The following is a 16,918-nucleotide window of genomic DNA, read 5'->3' as shown; positions in this document are numbered from 1 at the left end:
ATCATGTATATGTATTTTAGGGAGCTTCTACTGTACTAGGTTTCCATACAACCCCTCAAATGGCCCTTAATTTTAGCTATCTCTCCCTGTATTTGCTCCCTCATTTCCCTCCATTCCCCACTTGACCCTCCCATTCCAGCCCCAACCCATCCATAACTATTGTATTTTCCTTTCTTAATGAAACCTATCTGTCCCCCCAGTCCCTTACTCTATACATAATCTCCGTGGTTCTGTGGATTATAGCTTGCTTACTATTGATTTAACAGCCAATATCCACATATAAATGAATACATACCATATTTGTCTTTCTTGGTCTGGGTTACCTCACTCGGGATGATTTTTTTTCTAGTTCCATTCATTTATGTGTGAATTTCATGGTGTCATTTTTTTAACGGCTCAGTAATACTCCATTGTGTAGCTGTATCACATTTTCTTTATCTATTCTTCTGTTGAGGGGCATCTATGTTGTTTCCAATTTCTGGATATTATGAATATAGCAGCAATGAACATGGCTGAGCAAGTGTCTCTGTGGTAGGATGAAGAATCCTTTGGGTATATGTCCGAATGGTATAGCTGGATCTTGAGGTAGATTCTCATCTTTCTAAGGAACTGCCATACTGATTTTCATAGTGGCTGTACAAGTTTGCACTCCCACCATCAATGGAGGAGTGTTCCACTTGCTCTACCACCTTGCCAACATGAGCTGTTACTTTTGTTATTGATCTTAGCCATTCTGACGGTGTAAGATGAATGATTTGCATTTCCTAATGGCTAAGGATGTTGAACATTTCTTTGTTTCTTAGCCATCCGAGTTTCCTCTACCGAGAATTCTCTAATTTTAAATTTTCAAATGGATGTAATATCAAACATAGGAAGAAGAATACTATGTAGTTCAAGAAGTTTACTTACTCTCTGTAGAAGGGAAGATAAAGGAGGACCTCTCTGTGTGCTGGAATCGGCTGGAGAGGAAGGGTCACAGCTTTGGGTGTGGTGGGCTACTCCTGGAAAGTATTGAAACATACTGCCCCGGTGACCCGCTCAGTGCCTTGTGCTAGCCTAGCATCTCCTCGCCCTGAGTAGTACGATGGCACATGGCCAAAATCTCGCCCTTCATGTTTCCCCTTTCCTATGCTCCTGTTGACCATTCTTTTTCTGTTTGCATAAACATTTTCCAGAGGATATAACTGATACTGTTAGGTTTTCTAAATAGATCATGTTTCAGCCAGTTCTGCCTCCCTAAGACATTTCCAGGCAGGGAAATGGAGTTTTGAATATGTGTGAAAGTAGACGTGTGTGTGTGTGTGTGTGTGTGTGTGTGTGTGTGTGTGTGTGTGTCCCCGTCCATTTCTCAATTTCACCTTGTGATAACCAGTTTAAACAAGACTTGTTTTACTCATTTGCCTCATAAATAGTGATCTTAGCTTTAAATTCCTGGAGTATGGGAAAGCAGGTGAATTTGGTTAACTACCTTTACCTCCTGTTGTATACTAAAGCAAGAAAAGTGTATGAAGAAATTTGTCCTATGGATTTATTTGGAACCAGGGACTTAAATTATGTCCAAATGTTCCATTATTGGTGTATCTCCGTAGCAGGGAACAGTACAGATATAGGAATTATAAGTTAATTCAGAATGTGTCTGTCCATTGTAGTCAGTGTATCCGTGGCAAGATCCACATAAGTCATATGACTCCTATGTGATGTGTACTTCTCTCTATTAGGGCCAAACGATGAGAAAACTGAGGATGGATGGCTGTTCAGTCTGGAATATGAACTCAGGAATGACTGTATCATGATTTGAACATAAGCAGTTCTGCCTGCGAAGGTGGAGGCCATTTCTCTCCTTGTTTGTTTGTTTGTTCGTGGATCCATTCAGCAAACATTCAGTAAGAATCTGTTGTTTAAGGGATCAACAGTGGTGGCACATGCCCTGCCCTTGTGGACCTTATACTCTGTTCACTGTATGCCCATGGAGTCAATTTACATTTCCATAAGTTACCTTACTGAAGATGTGTTGAAATGGTGCTTTCTCCCTGGCTTTTCGTTAGAAGACATTGCAGATTTTATACCAGGAAAGACTTTCTCTAGTTGGATAAGATGGTTCTTGCCAGCAGAGGTAACCATTAAAGACAGATCCTCTCTATCTCTTCTTGAACAGTGAAGGGGAAGTTCCCATGGCTTCAAAGGTTCATGATTCTGAAATTCAAGAGTTAGGAGCCTCCATCCGATATTGTAGCTCATGTCTCCCTGCTTTAAACCAGACCCCCCATCTCTGGCTTTCCACAGACCTAGAGAGAGAAACAGAACAAATAAGTAGTCACTTATTAACTACTTGAATACCTGAAAACAACAGATGGACTCATTTTACCTCTTGTTTTTCTAAGTGTGATTTTTTTTTCCTTCCTCCTCTGTGCTGAGTTTCAAGGTCCAAGATGGAATTGTGACTGGGAGGGAGGGAGGGAGGACTCCCCTCTTGGTGCTTGGCCTTCTCGGTTCCTGCTGTACACCTCTTCCTCCTGCTGGCTGCTCTCCTGCTCATCAACATGGCATTCCCTGGCAGTCCACTGCTAGCTCTGGACTCCTTACTGAGGCCTCGTCTCCTCCTTGGGCTTTCGTCCTTTGGACTTAGGAGTCTGCTAATCCTGGCAGGTCCAGGAAAACAGATAGAGCTTAAGTGAGGGCTCATTAACTCTGACCCCCGTATGCAGTATCTGTATCTCTTTGGGGGGAAATTCTGTTACTCCCTCATTATAGGGAAGTAAATAACTTCTTGATGTTGACCTAGTTATTAAAACCTTTTTTTTTTCCAAGACAGGGTTTCTCTGTGTAGCTTTGCGCCTTTCCTGGAACTCACTCTGTAACCCAGGCTGGCCTTGAAGTCACAAAGATCCACCTGCCTCTGCCTCCCCAGTGCTGGGATTAAAGGCGTGCGCCACCACCGCCCTTAGTTATTAAAACCTTATGGACACTAGTTTCCTAGTGAAATGTTTAAAATTCCTCATCTTAGTTTTAAAACGAGTGTGATGCAGAGATAAGGAAGGAGAACCTTCTGACCATTGCATTCTTTCTTCATCTATCGTCTCAATCATGTTTGTTATAATAAATAAAACATATAAAGAAGATCTTCCCTGGACATAATGGCTAAGGTGATGATATAGCCTCAGTGTTCTGCTGGGGATGTGGCTCATCGGTCAGAGCACTTTCCTAGCATAAGGTCCTGGATTTGATCCCAAAAACGTCCCTTCACCAAAGGAAGAAATAAACTCCATTTTCATAGGAAGAAAACCAAGCTGAGGGAACTGACTTACCGTACCAAAATGCGGATTCTCAAGCAAGCTGGCTCATCAGAAAAAAGTGCTTGCCATGCAAGCCTGATGGCCTGAGTTTGATCCCAGAACCTGTGGGGAAAGGAGAGAATCAACTCCTAAACTTTGTCCTTTGACTTCCACACTGTGGAGGTCACTTACCATAGAAGTGAGTGAAGACTCAGCACAGCACAGGTGCACACACAGGCCAGTGGGTGTGGTTTTCTTCCTATGAAAATGGAGTTTATTTCTTCCTTTGGTGAAGGGACTTTTTTTTTTTTTTTTTTTTTTTCCGAGACAGGGTTTCTCTGTGTAGCTTTGTGCCTTTCCTGGATCTCACTCTGTAGACCAGGCTGGCCTCGAACTCACAGAGATCCGCCTGGCTCTGCCTCCCAAGAGCTGGGATTAAAGGCGTGTGCCACCAACGCCTGGCACGTAGAAACTTTTAAAATTAAAAAAAAAAAGAAGGAAAAAAAGACTGATCTCTTGCCACTAATCTGCTCTTTAATTCTAATCCCCAGCTATCGATAAAAATCAAAACTTTTCCTGGAACTTATCCTTCTGGTATTTGATTGTTGACATCACTGGAGTTTCACAGTGTCTCCTCACTTAGAACACTCTGCCTGGAGATTCAGGAGGTCATTCTTGGTCTCTGCCTTTAAATCACCTGTACATTTATTACCCCATGTCTGTAACCTCCTGCAGTTTCATAAAGACGATTTGAAATGTCACAGCCCTGATGATCGGAGAAATTCCGTTTTCCTTACAGTTTGAAACGATTTCCATTCTATTCTTCGTGTGTTTGTGTGTGTGTGTGTGGGGGGGGGTTTGTCTGCATATATAGCTGTGCACCACATGTGTGCAGTGCTCATGCATGCTAGAAGAGGGTATAGGATCCCCTAAGACTAAAGTTACAGACAGTTGTGAGCCGCTAGTTGGAATGCAAACTGGGAATTGAACCCAGGTCCTCTGGAAGAGCAGCCAGTGCTCTTACTCACTGAGCCATCTCCCCAGCCCCTCAGTTTTGTTCTTTCATCTTTGAGGGTTAGTGGAACTTGTTCCATCCAACCATTAACACAGTAGTAAAGAAAAATAGGTTTGTGGTCCCCCCACCCCCGCAAAGAAGAAAAAAACGTTGACTTTTCAACTTAGCATAGTACATTTAAAGTGCTTGAAAATGCTGGGCCAGGAAGACGGCTCAGTAGTTAAAGTATCTGCCGTGCAAGCCGAGGACCTCAGATGCGTCACCAGCACCCATGTAAAAGCTGGGTTTTGTTAGTGAGGACAGAGGCCGGTGGATCCCCAGAGCTCACTGGCCAGCTAGTGTAGCCAAGTGGTGTGACTCATGTTCAGTGAGAGTCGCTGTCTCAAACAGGTAAGGTCAGGAGGGATTGAGACACATGATGCTAACGTGTAAGCATGTAAGCACACCCACGTGTGCACGTGCACACGCAACACAAAAGAAAACTGCTTACTGTTTCAGGATCATGCTCGTCTTGTTCCTGTCTCTGCATTTCTCTGCTTGCTTCTAGTGCGCTGGGTTCCTCCTCCTTTCTGGCTTTTCCATTTGTTCCTCAGATCCTTAGCCTTTGGGATTGTGCCTTGCAGCCTTTCTAACAGGTCGGGTGGGCACCTGGGACCGATCTCTTGACCCCGGCATAGTGCTGCTCCTTTTCACCTGATGCTCTTACCATTTGGTCATGTTCTCTTTAACACTGTTAGCAAATTTGATGTGTTTCTATCTAACTCTTTCTTGTGGCTAAGTCTCCACTCCCTGGTGTGATTTTAATTAACAGTCCTGGAAGGCAGGGATTATACCTTTATCATACTCTGTTAAGATTCACCCTAGAAGAAATCAAAGAAAAAAAATAAAAATAGAGGCTCCGTCCTCAAATGGAACTATTCGGGTCTTTGTTGTTGTTTGTTTTGTTTTTAATAAGCATTCCTTTGAGTGTTTGCTGTTTGCGGTCACCTGCATTGGGGATGCATAGTCCAGGGCAAATACACAGGGCTTGTCTTCTAGTTCAGACGACTCAGTAAATTGGACAGTCCAAGTCTGAGGGATAGGTGATTTGAAAGAATAAGAGTGTGGTGCTTGGGGCTGAGGAGATAGCTTGGCAGGTAAAGCCCTCACCAGGCACGCATGAGGATCAGACTTCAGATCCTGTACCCACATAAATTCTGGGTAGTTCTGTCAGCTCACCTGTAATTCCAATGCCCAGGAAACAGGGACAGATGATCCACTGATTGTATCAGCAATCTCTAGGTTCCATTAGAAATATGGCTCAATGAATATGGTGGGAAATGATCAAGGAACATGCCTGATATCAGCTTTGGGCCTCCATGTGCTTGAACATACTTGTATACATTACCGACGCAGATGAAAACACATGCACACAGATACGTGCAAAAAAAAAATGTGTTGCCATATGTATGTATGTGTGTTTGTGTCTGTAAAGAAGGCTCCTCGGAGCTTTGGATATCCCCAGGAGATAGCCTTTGGAATAAGTGGATACCTAGGAAATACATAAGGATTGTTCAGATTCAACAGAGGCAGGAAAGAGTAAAGGGATTAAGTTAGGGTACCAAGTTGTAAGAAGACCATTTAGCTAGCCAGAGGTCAAAGAAGTCCATTAAGGCTTGGATCATGGAAGTCAGTAGGGGCTGTGGAGGTGACAGGGGTCTGGAGTGGCCTTATCAAGTGTTTTAGATTTCTGATAACACAGGACTTTTTTTAAGGTGGGGGCAGGATGTAGCACGCTGTAATTAAGAGTCCTGTGGCTCTGCTGAGGACCACAGGATAACAGCTCTGTAAGGAGACTGAGTCATAGTCCCGTGAGTGTGAAAGGAAGAGATGGTAGTGACCTGAGCAAGCAGGAGTAGGGATTCGAGAGACAGGGGCAGAGTCCTTGGCAGTTTCTGGGTTGTGGAAATGGGCGCAGTAAGAAAAGGGGACATGGTTAAGGATGATGGACTGTGCCTTCATTCACCTCTCAGTACCCCCTCAGCTCTCCATCACAAATTTTAGGCCGTCATTGGTTTTGAGATATAATATTTATGGTCATAGCATAATGGCACTTGGGGCCAATAGAATACTTACATTAAATTTTTATATTTTCCATAATTCCTATAGAAATCATTTAGGTTACAGAAGGTAGCTTATATGTTAAAGATACTCTGTTTAAAAGACTATATTGATGTACATAAAATAATCTAAAATAATGAAAAGGCCATTGTTGTTTTTATTTAAGTTGTTCTGCTAGCCAATAAAGACTCAGGAGTCAGATCCTGGGGTGCAAACCTGTTAGCTCAGAGAGGCTGAGAAGCAACCAGCTGACCTTCCATTTTGGCTGGAGTCCCAACAACAGAGCTTCTCTCTTTCCTAAACCGAAAAGGTCCTTGAATCTCTATAGTCCCTCCATGTTTTTTCCCATGTGTCTCTCTATCCATGTTCCTGGCTCCTCCATATTCTCTATGACTAATTCCTGTTAAACTAGTCACTGGCTCTGCCCCCAGTCCAAGATTAATTTTATTAAAACAGTCTTGGAGTTTCACAGTGCAATCATTTAATTCTCAGGGGAATATATCACCCTAATTTTCAAAAAAGTTATATGTAGCATGAATTCTAATTGGTCTTAATAAAAAATCCAGAGTCGCTCCGGACGTCCCTTTTGGAACACTCGTGAGTACCCTTCCTTGCCCCAGACCCCATCCCTGGGCACCAGCCACTCCAGGGAAGACCTGCCCAACTCGGCCCCAGGTTCTGGCCACCGGGCAGGTTCCCTGCTAGCCCCACCGGGAAGGATCCCCTTCTCCAAGACCCCTGGCAGACCCTGCAGTCTCCACGCCCTGCCCCCACGCCCATCCGCCTGAGCCCCAAGCCTCTTCCTGAGACTTAGAGGCCGGCCCCCAGCTCCCATCTTGCTCCGGACTTCCCTTTTGGAACACTGACTTCCCTTTTGGAACACTGGTCTGTCTGAACCAAGTGTGCGGATAAGGCCAAGAACGAACCACAAGGAGATGGGCAGACGTCAAGGCAGAAACATATACAACAAAATGAATAGCAATACAGCATCACCAGGCCCTAGCCCTCCTCCAACACCTAGACCTGAACATCAGAAATTAGAAGAAGCAGAAGAAAACAGCCTTATGAATGACATCATGAAGAAGCTAGAGGCTTGCGTAGAGGAAAAGACAAAAAAATGTGAAGAGCGCTGTAAACAACTAGAGGAAAGGGCAAACAAATTAGAAGAAATCAATAAAGTCCTGGAAGAAAACAATAAAATACTGAGAGAAAATCAAGAAAAATCAATGAAACAAATGAAGGAAACAGTCCAAGACCTGAAAAGGGAAATAGAAAAAATGAAGAAGACACAAACAGAGGGAATGCTGGAAATAGAAAATCTGAGAAAACGATTGGGAACTTCAGATGCAAGTATAATCAACAGAATGCAAGAGATGGAAGAGAGGATCTCTAGCGTTGAAGATACAGTAGAAGAAATACATTCATCAGTCAAAGAAAACACTAAAGCCAACAAAGTCATGAACCAAAATGTCCAAGAAATTTGGGACACCATGAAAAGACCAAACCTAAGAATAATAGGGGTCGAAGAAGGAGAAGAATACCAACTCAAGGGCACAGAAAATATATTCAACAAGATCATAGAAGAAAACTTTCCCAACTTAAAGAAGGAAATGCCCATGAAGATACAAGAAGCTTATAGAACACCAAACAGACTAGACCCCCAAAAAAAGTCCCCTCGCCACATAATAGTTAAACAACTAAACGTACAGAATAAAGAAAGAATATTAAGAGCAGCAAAGGAAAAAGGCCAAGTGACATATAAAGGCAAACCCATCAGAATAACACCCGATTTCTCAATGGAGACTTTGAAAGCCAGAAGAACCTGGACAGATGTAATGCAGACACTAAGAGACCATGGATGTCAACCTAGACTAATATACCCAGCAAAACTTTCAATCACCATAGATGGAGTGAACAAGACATTCCATGACAAAGCCAGATTTAAACAATACTTATCCACAAACCCAGCCCTACAGAAAGCACTAGAAGGAAAATTCCAATCTAAGGAAGTCAGATACACCCTCGAAAACACAGGCAACAGATAAAGCCACAGCAGTAAACCCCAACGTATAGAAGTACCCACACATCACCACCAAAAAATAACAGGAATGAACAATCACTGGTCATTAATTTCCCTCAATATCAATGGACTTAATTCACCTATAAAAAGACATAGGCTTACAGAATGGATACGAAAGCAAGACCCATCTTTCTGCTGCATACAAGAAACACATCTCAAATTCAAAGATAGACACTACCTAAAAATAAAAGGCTGGGAAAAGACTTTCCAATCAAACGGTCTTAAGAAACAAGCGGGTGTAGCCATCCTGATATCCAGCAAAATAGACTTCAAACTAAAATCAATCAAAAGAGATCAAGAAGGGCATTACATACTCATCACAGGAAAGATCCACCAAGATGAAGTCTCAATTCTGAATATTTATGCCCCAAACACAAGGGCACCCACATATGTAAAAGAAACATTACTAAAGCTTAAATCACATATAAAACCCCACACATTAATAGTGGGAGACCTCAACACCCCACTTTCACCACTGGACAGATCTCCCAAATTGAAACTTAACAGAGAAATAAAGGACTTAACTGATGTCATGACTCAAATGGACTTAATCGATATCTACAGAACATTCCATCCTAACAAAAAAGAATATACCTTCTTCTCAGCACCCCATGGAACCTTCTCTAAAATTGACCACATACTTGGCCACAAAACAAATCTAAACAGATACAAAACAATTGGAATAACCTCCTGTGTTCTATCAGACCACCATGGTCTAAAGTTGGATTTCAACAACAACAAAAACTACAGAAAACCTGCAATCTCATGGAAACTGAATAATACCCAACTGAATCACCAATGGGTTAAGGAAGAAATAAAGAAAGAAATTAAAGACTTCCTAGAGATCAATGAAAATGAAGACACCACATATACAAATTTATGGGACACTATGAAAGCAGTACTAAGAGGGAAATTCATAGCACTAAATGCCCACATAAATAAGTTGGAGAAATCTCACACTAGAGACTTAACAGCATACCTGAAAGCTCTAGAACAAGAAGAAGCACAGTCTCCCAGGAAAAATAGACGCCAGGAAATTATCAAAGTGAGAGCTGAAATCAATAAAATAGAAACAAAGAGAACAATACAAAAAATTAATGAAACAAAGAGTTGGTTCTTTGAGAAAATCAACAAGATAGACAAGCCCTTATCCAAACTAACCAAAAGACAGAGAGAGAGCATCCAAATCAACAAAATCAGAAATGAAAAGGGGGACATAACAACAGACATTGAGGAAATCCAGAGAATCATCAGGTCATACTTCAAAAACCTCTATTCGACAAAACTGGAAAACCTAAAAGAAATGGATGACTTTCTGGATAGGTACCACATACCTAAGTTAAATCAAGACCAGATAAACTATTTAAATAGTCCAATAACCCCTAATGAAATAGAAACAGTCATTAAAAGTCTCCCAACCAAAAAAAGCCCAGGACCAGATGGTTTCAGCGCAGAATTCTACCAGATCTTCAAAGAAGAGTTAATACCAATACTCTCTAAATTGTTCCACACAATAGAAACAGAAGGAACATTACCAAACTCCTTCTACGAGGCTACAATTACCCTAATTCCTAAACCAAACAAGGATACAACAAAGAAAGAGAACTACAGACCGATCTCCCTCATGAACATTGATGCAAAAATACTCAATAAAATACTGGCAAACAGACTCCAAGAACACATCAAAACAATTATCCACCATGATCAAGTAGGATTCATTCCAGGGATGCAAGGGTGGTTCAACATACGAAAGTCCGTCAATGTAATACACCATATAAACAAACTCAAAGAAAAAAACCATATGATCATCTCACTGGATGCAGAAAAGGCATTTGACAAAATCCAACACCCCTTCATGATAAAGGTATTGGAGCGATCAGGAATACAGGGAACATACCTAAACATAATAAAGGCAATTTACAGCAAGCCAACAGCCAACATCAAATTAAATGGAGAGAAACTCAAAGCAATCCCACTAAAATCAGGAACGAGGCAAGGCTGTCCACTCTCCCCATACTTATTCAATATAGTACTTGAAGTTCTAGCCAGAGCAATAAGACAACATAAGGAGATTAAGGGGATACAAATTGGAAAGGAAGAAGTCAAGCTTTCCCTATTTGCAGATGACATGATAGTATACTTGAGCGACCCCAAAGATTCCACCAAGGAACTGATACAGCTTATAAACACCTTCAGCAACATAGCAGGATACAAGATCAACCCAAAAAAATCAGTAGCCCTCCTATATACAATGGACAAAGAAGCGGAGAAGGAAATCAGAGATACATCACCCTTTACTATAGCCACAAATGACATAAAATACCTTGGGGTAACACTAACCAAGCAAGTGAAGGACCTATATGACAAGAACTTTAAGTCCCTGAAAAAAGAAATTGAAGAAGATGTCAGAAAATGGAAAGATCTCCCATGCTCATGGATAGGCAGGACTAACATAGTAAAAATGGCAATCTTACCAAAAGCAATCTACAGATTCAATGCAATCCCCATCAAAATACCAACACAATTCTTCACAGACCTGGAAAAAATAATACTCAACTTCATATGGAAAAACAAAAAACCCAGGATAGCCAAAGGAATCCTGTACAATAACACAACTTCTGGAGGCATCACGATCCCTGACTTCAAGCTCTACTATAGAGCTACAGTAATAAAAACAGCTTGGTACTGGCATAAAAACCGACATGTGGACCAATGGAATCGAATTGAAGACCCTGACATTAATCCGCACACCTATGAACATATGATTTTTGACAAAGAAGCCAAAAGTGCACAATGGAAAAAAGAAAGCATCTTCAACAAATGGTGCTGGCAAAACTGGATATCAACATGTAGAAGGCTGCAAATAGATCCATATCTATCACCGTGCACAAAACTTAAGTCCAAGTGGATCAAGGACCTCAACATAAATCCAGCTACTCTGAACCTGCTAGAAGAGAAAGTAGGAAGTAGTCTTGAACGCATTGGCATAGGAGATCACTTCCTAAATAGAACACCAGTAGCACAGACACTGAGAGAAACAATCAATCAATGGGACCTCTTGAAACTGAGAAGCTTTTGTAGAACAAAGGATACGGTCAACAAGGCAAAGCGACAGCCTACAGAATGGGAAAAGATCTTCACCAACCCCACATCTGACAGAGGACTGATATCCAGAATATATAAGGAACTCAAGAAATTAGACATCAAAATGCCCAACAGTCCAATTAAGAAATGGGCTATAGAACTAAACAGAGAATTCTCAACAGAGGAAACTCAAATGGCCGAAAGACATTTAAGGAACTGCTCAACATCCCTAATCATCAGGGAAATGCAAATCAAAACAACTCTGAGATACCACCTTACGCCTGTCAGAATGGCTAAGATCAAAAACACTGAAGACACCTTATGCTGGAGAGGATGTGGAGCTAGGGGAACTCTCCTCCACTGCTGGTGGGAATGCAAGCTTGTACAACCACTTTGGAAATCAATATGGCGCTTTCTTAGAAAATTGGGAATCAATCTCCCCCAAGATCCAGCTATACCACTCTTGGGCATATACCCAAGAAATGCTCAACCACACCATAAGAGCACTTGTTCAGTTATGTTCATATCAGCATTGTTTGTAATAGCCAGAACATGGAAACAACCCAGATGCCCTTCAACTGAAGAATGGATAAACAAAATGTGGTACATATACACAATGGAATACTACTCAGCAGAGAAAAACAATGGCATCATGAGGTTTGCAGACAAATGGATGGATCTAGAAAAAATCATCCTGAGTGAGGTAACCCAGACTCAGAAAGACAAACATGGTATGTACTCACTCATAGCAGGATACTAGACATGAAACAAGGATGACTTGTCTGCTACTCACATCACCAGGGAGGCTACCTGGAAAACAGGACCCCAAGAAAGACACAGGGATCACCCAATGACAGAGAAATGGAATGAGATCTACATGAACAGCCTGGACATGAGTGGGGGTAATGAAAGGCGAGGGTTGAGGGAAAGAGAGCTTGGGGGAGCAGGAGATCCCAGCTGGATCAACAACAGAGAGGGAGAACAAGGAATAGGAGACCATGGTAAATAAAGACCACATGAGAATAGGAAGAAGCAAAGTGCTAGAGAGGCCCACAGAAATCCACAAAGATACCCACACAACAGACTGCTGGCAGTGGTCGAGAGACAGCCCGAACTGACCTACTCTGGTGATGGGATGGCCAAACACCCTAATTGTTGTGCTAGAAACCTCATCCAACTACTGAGGGATCTGGATGCAGAAATCCATGACTAGGCCCCGGGTGGATCTCTGGGAGTCCAATTAGCGAGAATGAGGAGGGTTTATATGAGCGAGAATTGTTGAGACCAAGGTTGGATAAAGCACAGGGACAAATAGCCAAATGAATGGAAACACATGAACTATGAACCAATGGCTGAGGGGTCCCCACTGGATCAGGCCCTCTGAATGCATGAGACAGTTGATTGACTTGATCTGTTTGGGAGGCACCCAGGCAGTGGGACCAGATCTTGTGCTCATTGCATGAGTTGGCTGTTTGAAACCTGGGGCCTATGCAGGATTGTTTGGCTCGGCCTGGGAGGAGGGGACTAGACCTACCAGGACTGAGTCTACCAGGTTGACCTCAGTCTGTGGGGAAGGCTTTGCCCTGGAGGAGATGGGAATGGGGGGGGGGGGTTGGGGGGAAGGTGAGGGGGACGGGAGGGGGGAGAACAAGGGAATCCGTGGCTGATATGTAGAACTGAATTGTATTGCAAAATAAATTAATAAAAAAAAAAAAAAAAATCCAGAGTCAGATATCAGGGTGAAAGCTGAAAGATCAGGGAAGCAGAGCAGCCAGCCACTAGTTCTTACTTGTCGAAATCCTCAGTGTGCCTTATGTTCCTCTCTCTGCCCGGCCATATCACTTCTTGTCTCCACTCCCTAGTGCTGGGATTAAAGGGGTGAGATCCCAAGTGTTGGGATCAAAAGTGTGCGCCACAACTGCCTGACTCTGTTTCTCTTTTAGACTGAATCAGTCTTATGTAGCTCAGGGTGGCCTTGAACTCACAGAGATCCATCTGCTTCTGCCTCCTGAGTTCTGAGATTAAAGGTGTGTGCCACCACTGCCTGGCCTCTATGGCTAACTAGTGGCTAGCTTTGCCCTCTGATCTTCAGGCAAGCTTTATTTGTTAGAGCATACACAAAATATCACCACAGTTATACATTAAAATCAGTTGACATTAACTTACTAATTAATTAGTGGTGAAAATAGCTGCTGTTACTTGTCTTCCCCTCCCATTTCTCCATATATGTTTGGGTTGTTTCTAAGTTATTCTGTTTAATATATATCCCATAACTTCTTGTACTTGAGAATTTCTGAAAGGGGTAGATAAAACTGAACCGACATTTTTGTTTTGGACTTGGTGCAAACCCCAGCCCACTGCGGGCGGGCTTGAAGGTTTCAAAAACACTTGCCAGGCCCAGTCTCTCTCTTGGCCTACAGCGGTCAAGATGTAGCTCCTAGCTGCTTCTGCAGCACTGTCACCTGCCTGCCACCATGCTCCCCTGCCATGATGATTGATAATGGACTAAGTCTCTGAGGCTTTAAGCTTGTCCCTAGTTAAATGCTTTCCCCTTTGTACGAGTTGCTGTGGTCGTGGTTTCTCCTCTTAGCAACAGAACAACGACTGAGACACTGTTTGACTACGTCTGTGTGTAAGGACACAGGCACAGGTTTCCTCACAAAGGATGGGACCCCCAGCCCATCTCTCAGCGCCCCCATCACACCCCAGCATCTCCACCTCTACATCCATGCTCAGGGGCTGCTCGCATCATAAGTATGAGCCCTCCCTCTGTCCTTTGTTAGTGCGTGTCCTCCTTGAGTCCATGATCAAGATCATTTCTGAAAGTATTGGATAGCTTATTTATTGATCACCAATTGCATTCCCCTTGGAGTTTTACAAACTGTTCATTACTCCTGAAAAAGACATTTAAAATCATTTCAGACACAAACTACAACAGTTTTAGGTCATTTTGTATATGCTGCAGTGTATACAGCAGGATCTTTCATTTAATATTTTAGTAGAATCTCCTACTGCATATTTTAAATAGACTAGAAATAGGTTGGCTTTTCCCATCTGGATATGTTCAGTTTGGAAGACGTGAAGCCTATAGTCACTTGACCTGACTTGGGTTCTTTTGCTTCCTGTGATTTCTTTGTCTTGTGGAAGTCATCCCATCCTGGAATCATAGTTTTGCAAAGGGGTCTTTAAGAAGATTATAAAGAAATCACTCACCAGGTGGTGGTGGCACACGCCTTTAATCCCAGCACTTGGGAGGCAGAGCCAGGCGAATCTCTGTGAGTTTGAGGCCAGCCTGGTCTACAAAACGAGATCCAGGACAGGCACCAAAACACCAGAGAAACCCTGTCTCGGGAAAAAAAAAAAAAAGAAAGAAAGAAAGAAAGAAAATCACTTAAAGCTCTATTCGAACATGTATTCTTCCAGCGGCAATATTCAAATGTGTTTGTTTTACTTTCGTCTAATTTACCTAAGTTTAGTTACAAAGTGGATAGTTTTTAAAGCTTCTTGTTCTACTTGGTGCATTTTAAACTTGAGCTGTATCTCTGGACACCTGTGGTTTGTTCCTGCAGCCATCTCCACACCCTGTCATTAGCTGGAGGTGCTGCCTGTCTCTAGGGGGTAAAGCAAATGCTCTGCATTTTCTCTGAATTCTTCAGCCACCTTTGCTCTGCTTTTGCAAGAGAAGATGGAATTGCAACCTTTTTTTTTCCTTCTGGTGTGCGAGATCGAAGTTTGCCTTTGCAGTTTGCCTTTGGAAAATGCTCCTTTTGTGTTTAGTCAGTAAGTGAAGGCTACCTTGATTCGCCTAGGATTCTAGGATCCTGGAGTGTAGTCTTCTAAGATGCGAAGGACCGGAGCTAGCTTATGCTTAGCACAGTTAGTTGTATTAGTAGGAGTTTTGAGTTTGGGAAGAGCAATAGAAAAGGATGGAATGAAGAGGACAGGATGCCTTTCAAGGAGTCTTTTCTTTCTTTTAACGAATGGTGTCTTGGAAATCTCAAAGTCCACTAGGAAGAGCACTGGGGGAAGGGGGGTTGTTTGTTTTGAACCTTGCAAACAGTAATAAATTTTTACCACTGCCATCCTCACTCCCTACACAAATTTCCAGTTTACCTGTATTTGTCAGTGACCATGATTGCTGGACCCACCTTATTGAAGCAAGTTCAATAGTGATTTCTAAATAAGGTTCATTTCAAGATACGTCTTCGTTTCCACTACAACCTCGTGGGTCCAGTGTGGGGAAACAATGTCTACCAGGAGACAGTTGGGTTTTTTTTTTTTTTGATATTTTAAATTATATTTATTTGTATGGATGTGTGAGGGTGCGCTTGTGCCACATTGCCCTTGTGGAGGTCAGAGGACAACTTGGAGGAGTCGTTCTGTCCGTTCTCATCTCCCTCCACTGAGTACTGGGGATTGAACTCACGTGCTCAGGCGTGGCCGCAAGGGCTTTTACCCGCTGAGCCATCTCCATGGCCCCAAGGAGAAAATTCAATGGGGTGACTCAAGTCTCAACACTGACCCGTGCTTTTGAACCCGCCCGGAAAAAAAAACAAAAAACCCATACTGGTCATTGTTATAAGGAAAACAACCGGGAGATGGGTGAGGAGGATAAGAAGGACAGAGATAAAAATTTGGCCACAAAAAAAAAAAAAAATTTGGCCAGAGCTACGTGTCACACAGGAGCGACAGGGGTGGGGGGCGGGGAACGCAGGGTGGCCCGGGCGCCTAGGAGGAGCACGAGCCAGCCGGCGGCGAGGGCTGAGGGCGTGGCCGGCGAGGAGGGGCGGGGCCCACGAGGGAGGGCGTGGCCGGCGAGAGGGCGTGGCCGGCGGGCGGGCGGCTCTGGCGGTTGGAGGTGGGTGGAGCTGCCCTTGGAGGCGGCACCGGCTTGGCCCCGAGGCCCGCCGCGCCCTATCGCGCCAGAGCCGAGTGGCCCCGTGGAGCCCGCGCGCTCCCGCCTGCTGGGGGAGGGCGGACAGGGCGCGGGGACCAGACAGGCCGCGGCGGGCGCTGTTTCTCTTTCGCTTTCCCGGGCTCGGAGGCGGGCGCGCCGGCGAGCTGAGGAGCGGCGGCGGCCGCTGGGTAGGTACCGCGCGGGGGCGGCCCGGCCGCGCGCCAACTTTGCGCCGGCGGCCGCGGCGTCCCAGACACCTGCCGCGCCGGGCGCTGGAGCCCGAGCCGCTCGGGGGCGGGGCGGGCGTGCGGGGCTCCCGGTCTGCGCTCGGGGGGCGGCCCGGCCGGCCCGCGGCAACTTGTCCTGTCCCGCGGTCGCCGCGCGAGTGGCCCCGGCTCCCGGGCCGAGCACCTGCTGAAGCGGCGGGAGGGCTTGAACCTCCGGGACCCGCGCCTTCCGAGACGGAAAAG

The 16,918-nt window shown here is 44.1% G+C and overlaps 1 protein-coding gene across 5 annotated transcripts in view; it reads left to right on the top strand.

Moving 5' to 3' along the window:
• Positions 1–16,918, top strand: part of Pcgf5 (polycomb group ring finger 5) — a 122,679-nt gene that overhangs the window by 59,570 nt on the left and 46,191 nt on the right. Inside the window, exon 1 of one of the 5 annotated variants that reach the window (XM_052714282.1) lies at positions 16,448–16,636. The exons of the other annotated variants lie outside the window; for them this stretch is intronic. The gene's annotated coding sequence lies outside the window, so the exon portion shown is untranslated. Of the gene's footprint in view, positions 1–16,447; positions 16,637–16,918 lie in introns of those variants that run through there. 5 annotated transcript variants of the gene reach the window in all.

This window comes from Peromyscus californicus, unplaced genomic scaffold, assembly GCF_007827085.1.
Source record: "Peromyscus californicus insignis strain IS unplaced genomic scaffold, ASM782708v3 Scaffold_4__1_contigs__length_199733344, whole genome shotgun sequence".
Lineage (NCBI taxonomy): Eukaryota > Metazoa > Chordata > Mammalia > Rodentia > Cricetidae > Peromyscus > Peromyscus californicus.
Note: the sequence above shows the minus strand (reverse complement) of the source record. Positions and strands in the feature narration are given on the sequence as shown.